Source organism: Cricetulus griseus, chromosome 5 (assembly GCF_003668045.3).
Source record: "Cricetulus griseus strain 17A/GY chromosome 5, alternate assembly CriGri-PICRH-1.0, whole genome shotgun sequence".
Classification (NCBI taxonomy): Eukaryota; Metazoa; Chordata; class Mammalia; order Rodentia; family Cricetidae; genus Cricetulus; species Cricetulus griseus.
Window position 1 is genome coordinate 90,967,284 of NC_048598.1, and position 11,400 is coordinate 90,978,683.

Here is an 11,400-nt window from a genome sequence, read left to right on the forward strand (position 1 = left end):
AGCTTCAATTAAATATTTTATGTAAATACACTGTGGTGTGTGTGTGTGTGTGTGTGTGTGTGTGTGTGTGTGTGTTGGAAAATTTCAAAGTAGTAGAGACCATATCTACAGGAAGCCATTAAAAAATATCACTAAACCTGGTGATGGTGGTTGTGGTGGCACAAGCCTTTAATCCCAGCACTCAGAGGCAGGGGTAGATGGATCTCTGTGAGTTTGAGGCCAACCTGGTCTACAGAGCTAGTTCCAGTACAGCCAAGGCTGTTACAAAGTGAAATCCTGTCTTGAAAAAAACCAATAAACAAATAAATAGAAAATATCACAGTTAAAGAGCTATTATATTAATTTATTAAAAATGCATTAGCATACACAAATTTTTGTGAGAAAATAAAATCTATCCCCTTTACTTTTCTAACATACGTTTATTTGAAACATGCATGTCAAAGAGAAGCTTCTCAAGACTATACTCTCAGGGATCATTTCTGTAGTTCGTTGCTAGAGACGTTTCTCTGACTGTGTAGAGCACCTGAGACCATGAGGACTAGACATAGTGTTCTGTTCTGTGTACGAAGGCGGCCCTAGGAGCTGCTTTTCTGCAGCTGCTTCTTGCCATTGATAGTTGTTCTTCTCTCCCTTTGGGGGAGAGAGAGGGGAGAAGGAGAAGGAGAAGGAGAGAAGAGGAAAAGGGAGAGGGAGTTAATGCAATCTGAGTAGATTTTGGTCTGTTTATTGTGGTTACTAAAGCCACAAAGTTTTATCAGTTTTGTTCAAAATCCTCAGAATATAATTTTGATATTCGAAGAAGAAGAAGGAGAAGGAGAAGGAGGAGTAGGTGGAGGAGGAGGAGGAGGAGGAGGAGGAGGAGGAGGAGGAGGAAGCTCCTATGTTCATTGCAAATGTGAGAGAGTAGGATGGACTATGGGTACCAGAGACAGAGATGGAGAATGGAGAAATGTTGCTTAAAGGACTCTTATCTTATTATACTTTCCACTTCCTCAAAGAGGTGGTCCTAGATAATTCCTCATATTCGTTCATTCCAACCCACAGAATTACAACTCTTAATCAATGTGATATTTAAAATAGAACTTAGAACTTAAATTTTAGTGTTTTTATTATTTACTGATATAAAATATCCATGAATGTGGAACAACAAAAGAAAATGGCTTCACTATTTCAAATTACTGAGCTAAATTAATTACAGACCTAATGAGAATTTCTTAGAAATTCAACAAAATAGGAAGTAGACAAGTGTGCTGTATGTAATACCATAAAATATAATGATTGCATATAAATTTTGTCAGAAAAATATAAGCCCATTAAAGAAATGTAAAGATAACTATAGAAAATAAATGAAAAATGTCTTATTTTAAAATGAAATAATAGTAAATTATTTAAATATAGATGAAGAACAACTATGTAACCACATTAAAAAAATAAAGACTTGTCTTACTTTTTATTTTATAACAATTTATTATGAATGCATTAAACATGACTACTTAATAATGAAAATTTGGAAGCTAGAAGAAATGGAGGCTTATATATAATTTTCAAGAATATTTCCATGACATCAAAGACAAAGAATAATAAGATGAATATTAATAAATATGACTAGGACAGTATTTATAGATCCAATATAATGTTGAAAAGAAACTGGTGAGTTCCTAATTTGATTTATAATGTAGAAATAGGGACTAGAGTTTTCTTACTATTTTAAATTGCACAAGTAAATGTATATATTTACTTTCTACTACACTGGAAAGTAATTTCTATGGATTGCAAAGAATTCAAAGCTGCAGATCATGGAAGGAGAGTGCAAACCTCCTTTCTTTTTACCTGGGTCGAGGCAACTGAGTCAATACTTGAAGAGCATGAAGCAGTCTCTCAGGGCAGGAGATGGGAGAAGAGAGTTGTCCATTTGAGGGGTTCTTGAGACATGAAATATTTTCCCTTGGATGCTTAGCAAGGAGGGTTAACAACCTAAAAGCTTCTGGTGAACTGAAACTCCTGACAAAAAAGTAGATGTCCCTGATAAAACCGCAGGGATCTCTTGGTTGGAAGGTCCATATATCAAACCTGCCCTGGTGTCTACCACTTTGAGACTGCAGGAGAGCTGACCTACAGGTGGAATCTTCCATCTTCAAAGTTTCAACCCTTTTTCCTACTGTAGAACCTGAAGCACCCTGTGTTAAGTGCACTGTCTGAAACTCCTGCAGAGTCTTTGACCCTTGGGTTATTCTGAAAAAAGGAGCAATTATGATTTGAAGATGCCTGTCTGTTTTCCATTACTTCCAAGTTGACTCAATTCCAATCTAATATGGAGATGATGAAAGGTTAATGAAGATGCATTGAGATGAAGAAAGCAACATCTAGGAATGGTGGGAGACTTCTTGAAGTACACACAGAACTGGGACTAGTTTCCACTAAATGGTATAGTGATAAAAAAATCCCAGCAGAGGTGAGAGTTCCAGGAAAAATACTCAGCAGTGGCATTAATTGGCTTTGGATAGAGTGCTCTGTTTTACCTCATCAGATAGTAGAAGCAAACCTTAGAGGGATTCAAACATTTCCAAATATTTTAACTAAGGACCAGAGCAAAGATAAATATGATGGTGTTAAGCATATTTTGTTTTAGTTTTATCAAAGTAACAGAAAATGCAATAACTTTTAAATGAACAAATTTTAAATACTGCTTCTCCATTCTCAAAACGGTTTCTAGGGACATTCATATTACCTCCAATGGTGGCTTTCTTGCATGACAAGTGCAAGCACCTGAGTCAAATAGGAGGAAGGTGATGTCAGCATTGTAGTTCCCACAAACTGGAGACATAGAAGTCTACTCTTGTCTTGTGAAACTGACTTACAGATGGCTGCCATAGAGACAGCTAACAGATATTTGCAGGAGGTGAGTTTTGAAAGACTTCATTGAGTTTGGACCAACAGCTTGGTGTACTTATGGTTTCAGTTTAACTCAAACTCCCTAAAATTAAGTTATTACTACTATTTTCTGTGGCTTCAAGGTCATAGTGAGTGAGGAATGTTGCACAGCTTAGTGTGCTATCCAGTGTGTTTGTGTTTTTAGAGGCTTTGACCTAAAACCTAACAATGGCAGTTTTATTCCCTGCCAACTGTGCCAACTGCCAATGAAAGGCATGAATTTCTGATACTAAAAAAAGTACATAAAATCAAAGTAACTAGTCTTATAGCCAAGGTTGGCCAACTAACATCATTGGCCAGAGAAACTCTGAAAGATACTCTTAGGTAAGCCAATGTTCAATGATCCTAAAGGAAAAACAATGCAGATGTGACATCATTGCCTGACAATTTCATTAGATTAAGGCAAATATAATGTACTCTAATAATTTAAATAGTGACATGCAATACATTTATTTTATTTTATATAAATTTATTTACTCATCTCTCATTCAATACATATCAACTGCAGCCGCCCCTTCCTCCAAACCTCCCAGTTTCCTCCACACCTCTCCTTTCCCCCTGATCCATTGCTCCTGTTTCCTGTCAGAAAAGAGCAGGCCTCCCAGGGATATTAAGTGAGCACAGCATAACAAGATGCAATAAGACTAGGCACATGCCTTTATATCAAGGCTGGAGGAGGCAAACCAGTAGGAAGAAAAGGGTCCCAAGAGCAGGCAAAATAGTTAGTTAGAGACATCCCCACCTCCCACTGTTAGGGGTTCCCAAGCTAAATAATGACAATGCATCCACAGAGGACCTACAGAGATCCATGCTACAAGATTGCCACTTCAGTCTCTATGAACCCTACTTAATTGCTTCTGTGGCCCAAGATCTCCCGGTAGTGTCCTTGTCCCCTCTTGCTCCAAGTAAATGGAACTAGAAAAAATCATCCTGAGTGAGGCAACTCAGTCCCAGAAATACAAGCAATATATGTACTCACTTATAAGTGGATATCAGACATTAAATATATTTATTATTAATAATATTTTTTCCAAAATTTACATCAGCCAAAGGACTGTGGTGATATATTGTTTATGATTTAATAAAGCCACTGGAGATCAAAATTCAAAGCTGTACATAGTCATAGAGCCAGACAGTGGTGATACATACCTTTAATTCCAGCAGCCATATTAGCATTGAAGGCAGGTGGTGGTGGTACACACCTGTAATCCAGGACACAGGAGACAGAAGCATATGGAACTCTATGAGTCCAAGACAACCCTGGGCTACATGAGAGTGACTCAGTTTAAAAAGTAACAGTAACAGAGTTCATGCCTTTAATCCCATCACTTGTGATCACATGCCTTTAATTCCAGCACTAGGGAGGTGGAGACAGGAATGATATGACTGGTCAGAGAAAGGAATGTAAGAAGGAGGAGACAGGGGTAAGAGCTACTGGCTTTGCTGCTTTGCTTCTCTGATCTTCAGCTTGAACCCCAATATCTGTCTCTGGGTTCATATTACTTATGTTATAAAGGACATATAATCAGATTTCATATGCAAAATACAAAGTCACCAAACTGGCCTAGAAGTATACTGCTATCAGCTGTCAGTGACTTACAGAGCTTTTAAAAAAGTAACTATTTCCTAATATTGAACTTGTTTTCATGCTATAGAGTTGCATTTTCATACTTTATATAGTATGATATTAAATAATTTCCTGATTGATATTGATAATTTGTGGTTAGTTCTTTCTCTTGATAGGCATTCTTAATAATTATATTTCAATTACTGAAACATGAACTCTACCCAGTTTCTCAACAAAGTTATATATTACTGAGTCTTTTAGTTAACTTTTAAAAGCACATATGATCAAGAAATATTACTCTAAACAAAATCATACATGTATAAGCCATAAATAAGCTTTAGTTTCCTTAAATATCATGGTGATTTGTCCAGTGGCAATCAATGTTGATTTAAATGTTGTGTATTCAATGTATCTTTTAAGATTTATTCTTGATACCAAATTTACAGAACAGATGATTTTTGAAATGTACAGGAAACTCATTTTGTCTTTGCAAAGAGGAAGGGTTAAAATTTACCTGGTCCTCAGAGCACTTTGATTTATCTGCATCTTTCTTTGCTCTCCTTACTGATCACATTTACTTCTCATCATCAATGAAGCCATGAGCACAACATAGACTCAAGGCTTTGTCTTACTATGGTTAAAAGTCAGCAATGACTTTCTTCTTTTTCCCCAAGAAATGTTCTTGCCACAAAAGAAGCCCTTTATAAGGAAAGACAGCCATTAATTGCTTCCTATCTCCTCTTCTCAGTAACAAGAAAGAGAGAACACAGAACAAAGCAGACATAAAACCTCTCACACAAAATGAGATTAGATTAAGTCAACTAGTATGTCTTCCTCTTGTTTTCTATAAAAGTATTTCCCTGCCCAAAGTTTATTAAGAAATGATCTCTAGGATGATATATCTCCTAATTACTCCGTGTCAGACTCAAAATGTGTTTTTTCCCTGGCATGATGCTAGGGAAATTGAAAGATAAAATTAAAAGGAAGCTAGGAAGAAAATAGTATTTCCCTTTTGGGTCATTCATAAAATCTTTACTTCTTAGAACATTGATGAAAAAATGGAATTTTATTTCAAGGAATAGGAACTCAATATCAACCTTTATTAAGTGTCTTAGAAATAACAAAGAGGAAAAAAATTCATGACATGCAATGGACAATATATCTTTGGAAGTACTGAAGGAGATTCTGTTCAGCCAGTTATTTAATGGAAGCTGGAAAGTGACAGATTCCAAGTGACCAACTCTAAAAAGACAAAGCCTTGGACCTCAACATTTGAAACAACCAAATTCTGTTCAAATAATGTCCCCACAAAGCAGCTTCAGAGTCAGAGTCTGCCTATTCAACTCAAGAAAAATCTGTAACCAGAAGATTCACACTGTGTGACAATGGTCCAGTGTTGAAATTCCTGTGTGAAAGCAGTCTGATTAGTCCTTTTATGGTACTTGGTTCACATACTGGTTGTTACACTGTACAACCATTGGTTTGGAGAATAATAAGTTGAACTTTTCCCAAGAGATTTGATGTGGCATTAGGTGAATACTGAATTGTCAGGACTGTGGGTAGTCTTGAAGATGGACACATGTGTTTATGCTGTGAGGTACTCATGAGCTTTGGGGGGGGGGTTAAGGGTAGAATGTTAGGTCTGAATTTTAATCTGAAAAAGAAAGCTTTGCATAGGCTCCCTCTTATGGCATGGGTCTCAAGCAGGACCAGTCATAGGTTGGTCACTACCCCGATTTCTGCACCACCTATATACCCCAACACATTTTATAGGCAGGACAATTGTAGGTTGGAGATTATATGCCTGGGTTGGTGTCTCAGTGCCTCTGCTGGAACACTTGCCTGGTTATAGGAGATGGCCAGTTCAGGATCCATATCCCCCATTGCTAGAAATCTTAGTTAGGGTCACCTTTGTTGGTTCCTGGAAATTGCTATAGGTTTCTAGCTTGTCCCCAAGATGCCTGCCAATTCCAGTTGTCTCTCCCAATACTTTCTCCCTCTATCCTCTTCCCACCTGATCCATTAACCAAGTCCTTCTACATATATATAATAGTTAGGTACCTTGGTCTTCTTGTGTGACTCTTAAAAGTAGGACCAGGGGCTGCCTCTGATTCTTTTGTTGGCTTTTGAGATCCTATTCCTCATACTGGGTTGCCTTCTTCAGCCTTTGTTGCAAGATATTTGATTGCTCTGTGAAACTTCAAGACTGTTAATAAAATTAACCTTGGATCAGGGGGCAGATCCAGTCACTAGTTGCAAAGGAGATAGAGAGGCACAGGAAATAGTAGGTGAGGATTTAGAGATCCTCAGTCCTTTTGGTCTGAGACACCTGGAGAGTTGGGCTTGCTGGCTCTTAGGTAAAAAGGGGGAAGATCAGCTGATCACTCCACCCCATCTTTGATCTATCAGGTTTTCATCCCAATAACTGACTCCTGAGTCTTTATTGATAACAAAAAACATCTTAGATAAAAACTACAAGCATTAATATCAAGGGGAGGTATCTAGTCTTACTACACCTTGATATGCCATGTTTGGTTGATATCCATGGGAGGCCTACCATGGAAACAGAGGAGGAAATGATGGGGTGGGGGCAGAAAGGAGTTGGGGGAAGGGATAGGGAGGAGAGGAGGGAGGGGAATTATGTTCAGGATATAAAAAAATAAAAACATGAAAAATAAAATAATAAAAAATGAATAAGCATACAGAACAGTGTGGAAAAAGTTTCTTGCATTGAAAAAATGATACATACACATGTACACATGAAGATTTATAAACTTATTTTTAATAAAAGAACATGAAAATCATTAAATAAATGGGGATACACAAAATAAGAGGAACACAGGCAACTTCAAAACACTAAAAACTTTAGTGTACTGGTTTTGTGTAAAATGCTCTAATCACAACTAAGACTAAAAGGAAGTCCTCAACTTCAGTCAGCAGTCTAAAGAAATGGAGTAAAAGCTGTATTGTTTTGAAACTTCTTTACGTATGTGGTAGACCAATACAAGCAAGTAATTTTGTTAAGGCATATCATCGATACACTGAGGAAAATAGTCATCATAAAAATCAAAACATTTAATGTCAATTTGATCTGGAAATATATTCAAGGATTCTGAATATTTTCTTCTTTTTCAAAAAGTTATTTCTGGGGACTAGAGATATGGGTCAGAGAATAAAGTCTCATACATGGGAAACTGAGGAAGCCCTGCCTCTAAATGATAGATGAAATTTGAGTGACTCTGTGCTGTTTGACACAGGCACAGCCATGTCAAGGATTCCATACCTCAGATCTGTGGCATTGACAAAGCCTCCCATATGTGGGTCAGGCTGGGAATCGACAGAGATGTCTTGTACTTGGAATATGAATGTTGGCAGTGTGTACAAAAACTAGCAACTGCAACTTCCTCCTCCAAGATCTTTGTATTCCAATGGTACTCACTTTCAGAGACCTTCTATCAAGAATAGTGAAGTCCACAAGCTGTGCTCTGTGTATTAAAAGTGCTGTGGTTCCAGGTATAAGATCACGATAGTTGTTTTGTTACCTCCGCTTGATCATAGCCTACCTGATCACAGCTTCTCAGGATGCGTACTTGCATCTGTCCTTTCTTCATTCGTTCCCCAGTCAGGTGTCCAATTCCATGATGCTGCACACAGCACTGGCACTATTCTTGACGAGGACCTAAATTCAGTTCCTCGAACCTATGTTACAGGCTCACAAGTGCCTGTAAACCCAGCTCAAAGGAATCAAGAAGCCTACTGTTATCCATGGCCACACACACGTGCACATACAAGTAGACAGACACAAACATATAAATATACATATACTTAACAATAAAATCTTAAAGCTAAAAGTATTTCTGGAAAACTCTTGAAACAACAGCAATACAATGGCACTGAGCACCCTGAGATCTAGATGATGTTTTTTTAAGAGTCATTAGCTATAAGACGATGTTCCTTGGAGAATGAGTGACTCCATGCTGGAGATAGAAAACACAGAGGATGTGTTTATGATATATTTTTGTAGTAAAGAGCAGTATCACCTTCAGAGTTAAATGAAGTTGGAGACAGAAGCACAGTTGCAAATATAAAGGAAATCTGTTGAATTTTGAGACAGTTTACTTGTGAAAAAGATAACGAACTCAATTGATTTTAATACATTGAATATATTTAAAATTATGTGTTTTATGCTACTAAAAAAGCAACAAACAACAATAACAAAAATAAAATAATAAGGAAGTGCGATGTCAAAAAGAAAGCAAAACCTCCCAGGACATCGGAGGAAATAGCTTAGACATCAACCCCTTAGTTTAAGATTCATCATCACATTCACTTACAAGTTACAGTTGTTAGTAATGAGTCTAAGTTAATAGGGTCTGTTTTATATAATAGGGAAAGAAAAATTCATTTAGGAAATATTTTCAGTTTCTCATAAGACAACTAAAGGCTTTAGCATGTTATTGTTAGTGGATAAAAATAAGCTAGTCATTTATTATTTATGTATTCATGTATTTATTTATTTGGTGGTCATTTATGAAGTAACCGATGGAGATGGAGAACCTTCTGATCACCTGAACCTCACTATGACTGTGCAGCTAGATACCAAGTTCTCTTTATTTTCAACTTTTTTTATTTGAATTAGAAACAGGATTGATTTACATGACAATCCCAGTTCCCTTCTCCCACCTGTCCTCCCCTACCACCACCTCCCCAACTAAAACCTTATCTGTCACATATCCTTTCTGTTCCCCCTGGATGGTGAGGCCTTCCATAGGGTGTCATCAGTGTCTATTGTATCCTTTGGGATAGGGCCTAGGCCCACCCCCATGTGTGTTGGCTCAGGGAGTATTCTTCTAAATGGAATGGGCTCCCAAAGTCCACACCTATGCTAGGGATAAGTACTGAACTTCTTCTACAGGAGGTCCCATAGATTTCCAAGGTTTCCTCACAGAAACCCATGTTCCTGGGGTCTGGATGACTCCCATGCTGGTATTCCAGCTATCAGTCTGGGGAGCAAGAGTTCCCAGTTCTCTTTATGTGAGACATGACCCCACAATATCCTTTTAAAATTGTTTTTAGCTAACATACAAGTAATAGGCTTCATTTATGACATATCTATATTTACATGTCATTGCCATTAGGTTAATAACCTGCCCCACCCCTCCTCTACTGCATCTTCCCCACAGATGGTCCTATTTACTTTTAATACACACACACACACACACACACACACACACACACACACACACACACACACACCCCTCTATATTACATTGCTTAGGTATCAATAGAGAAATATTAATATACAATTCAGAAAAGACCCAAGCTAATTTTCTTTGACTCAGTTACTATACTAGTACTGGCTTCGGGTGATCTTAAATCAAGTTGTAGGTCATGAGTATTGAGAATGTGAATGGAAGGCTGTTTATGAGATAAGCACTGTGGAATTTCAATAGCTCAGACTTCTATATGAAATACTTTGTTTTGATGATGAATATACAACAAAAGATAGAGTTTCTAAACTCATGCGATAGAAAAGTATTTCAAGGAAAGGGGCTTTTGAGAAAATTGACTGTTGTCAGCCAGGGGTGATGGCACACAGCTTTAATCCCAGCACACCTGAGGCAGAGGCAGGCTGACTTCTGAGTTCAAGGCCAGACTGGTCTACAGAATGAGTTCTAGGACAACTAGAGCTACACAGAGAAACCCAGTCTCAAACAAACAAATAAGCAAACATTACCTCTTCTCAGCAATTAGCCCCCTTTAGTATTGTAAATGTCAGTACTTAAACATAACCCTGAGATCAAGATGTCTGTGCTGTTGACAATAGCACATTGACTGAGATAAAGCAGACCTGGTGGGGGTATTGCCAGGAGGGAACACAAATCGCAAATTTCAAACTCTGTGTGGACATCTATAGAATAACATGAGTGCATAAGTACAGATAAGCTGCATGGCAAAGCTCCTAGTGTTGAACCATTGTTACTGTGAAAGCAAAGATGACATGCACACACAAGGGGAGTACGAAGTCATATTATAGCAGATAATGACACAGCCTAAAGTCATTGATCAAAACAACCAAACGGCAAAGCATCCTTCAAGAAGAATAAAGCCAGGTTTAAGTTAGATGCTTTTTGTGTTGTCTCCATTGTACCACAAACATTCCTTACACACATTTATTTGCATATGTAAGCTGTATAAGCAAAATATGTAAAATCAAATATTTGAAAAGGGATGCCACTGTCTAAGAAGTCACATGACGAGGGGAAGCAGGTGTTTTGATGAATAACTCGAGTACTTTCAAACCACCCATCTAACGAATAATTAAGCTCCCTGAATTGAAAAGCACATGGCTGACTTGTGTGTGTGTCTGTGTCAAAAGAATGGGTAGATATTTTTCTTTCTTCTATTTTTTAAAATTAAATTTTTAATTTCTTTTTAATTTTCAAGCTAAATTCTCTTATTAGCACAGTTAAGGATGGACAGACACAAACTTGCAGACACACACATAGAGACACATGCAATCAGACACACACACACAGTATTTTAATGAAATTCTGGATCTGTGAATAATTTTAGAAATTATTCTTACCATATTTTTAAGTGTCTATCCTTTCTTGCATATTTTAAGTAACATTATCCTGGTACATGGCAGTTTTGCTCAGAAGTAGACCTAATTCTAATTAACTAGGTAATAGCTTCACCAACAACCACGAGCAATTCAATAAAGACCTGATATTCAGATAAAGGGCTTAAAATGTAAAAGAAATCTTGACATTCACTTTAAATAATTGTCAAATCCCAGAGGTTATTTGTCCAACAAATGCAAACTGATATCCAAAATTTAGCATAATACCCTCAATTTTTTTCAAGTTTCCTTTATGTCCTAGATTTAATAATGAATG

At 37.3% G+C, this 11,400-nt stretch overlaps 1 pseudogene; it reads left to right on the top strand.

The window, feature by feature from the left end:
* The first annotated feature begins 454 nt into the window (after positions 1-454).
* On the top strand, positions 455-712 carry LOC113835974 (annotated as a pseudogene).
* The last annotated feature ends 10,688 nt before the right edge of the window (positions 713-11,400 follow it).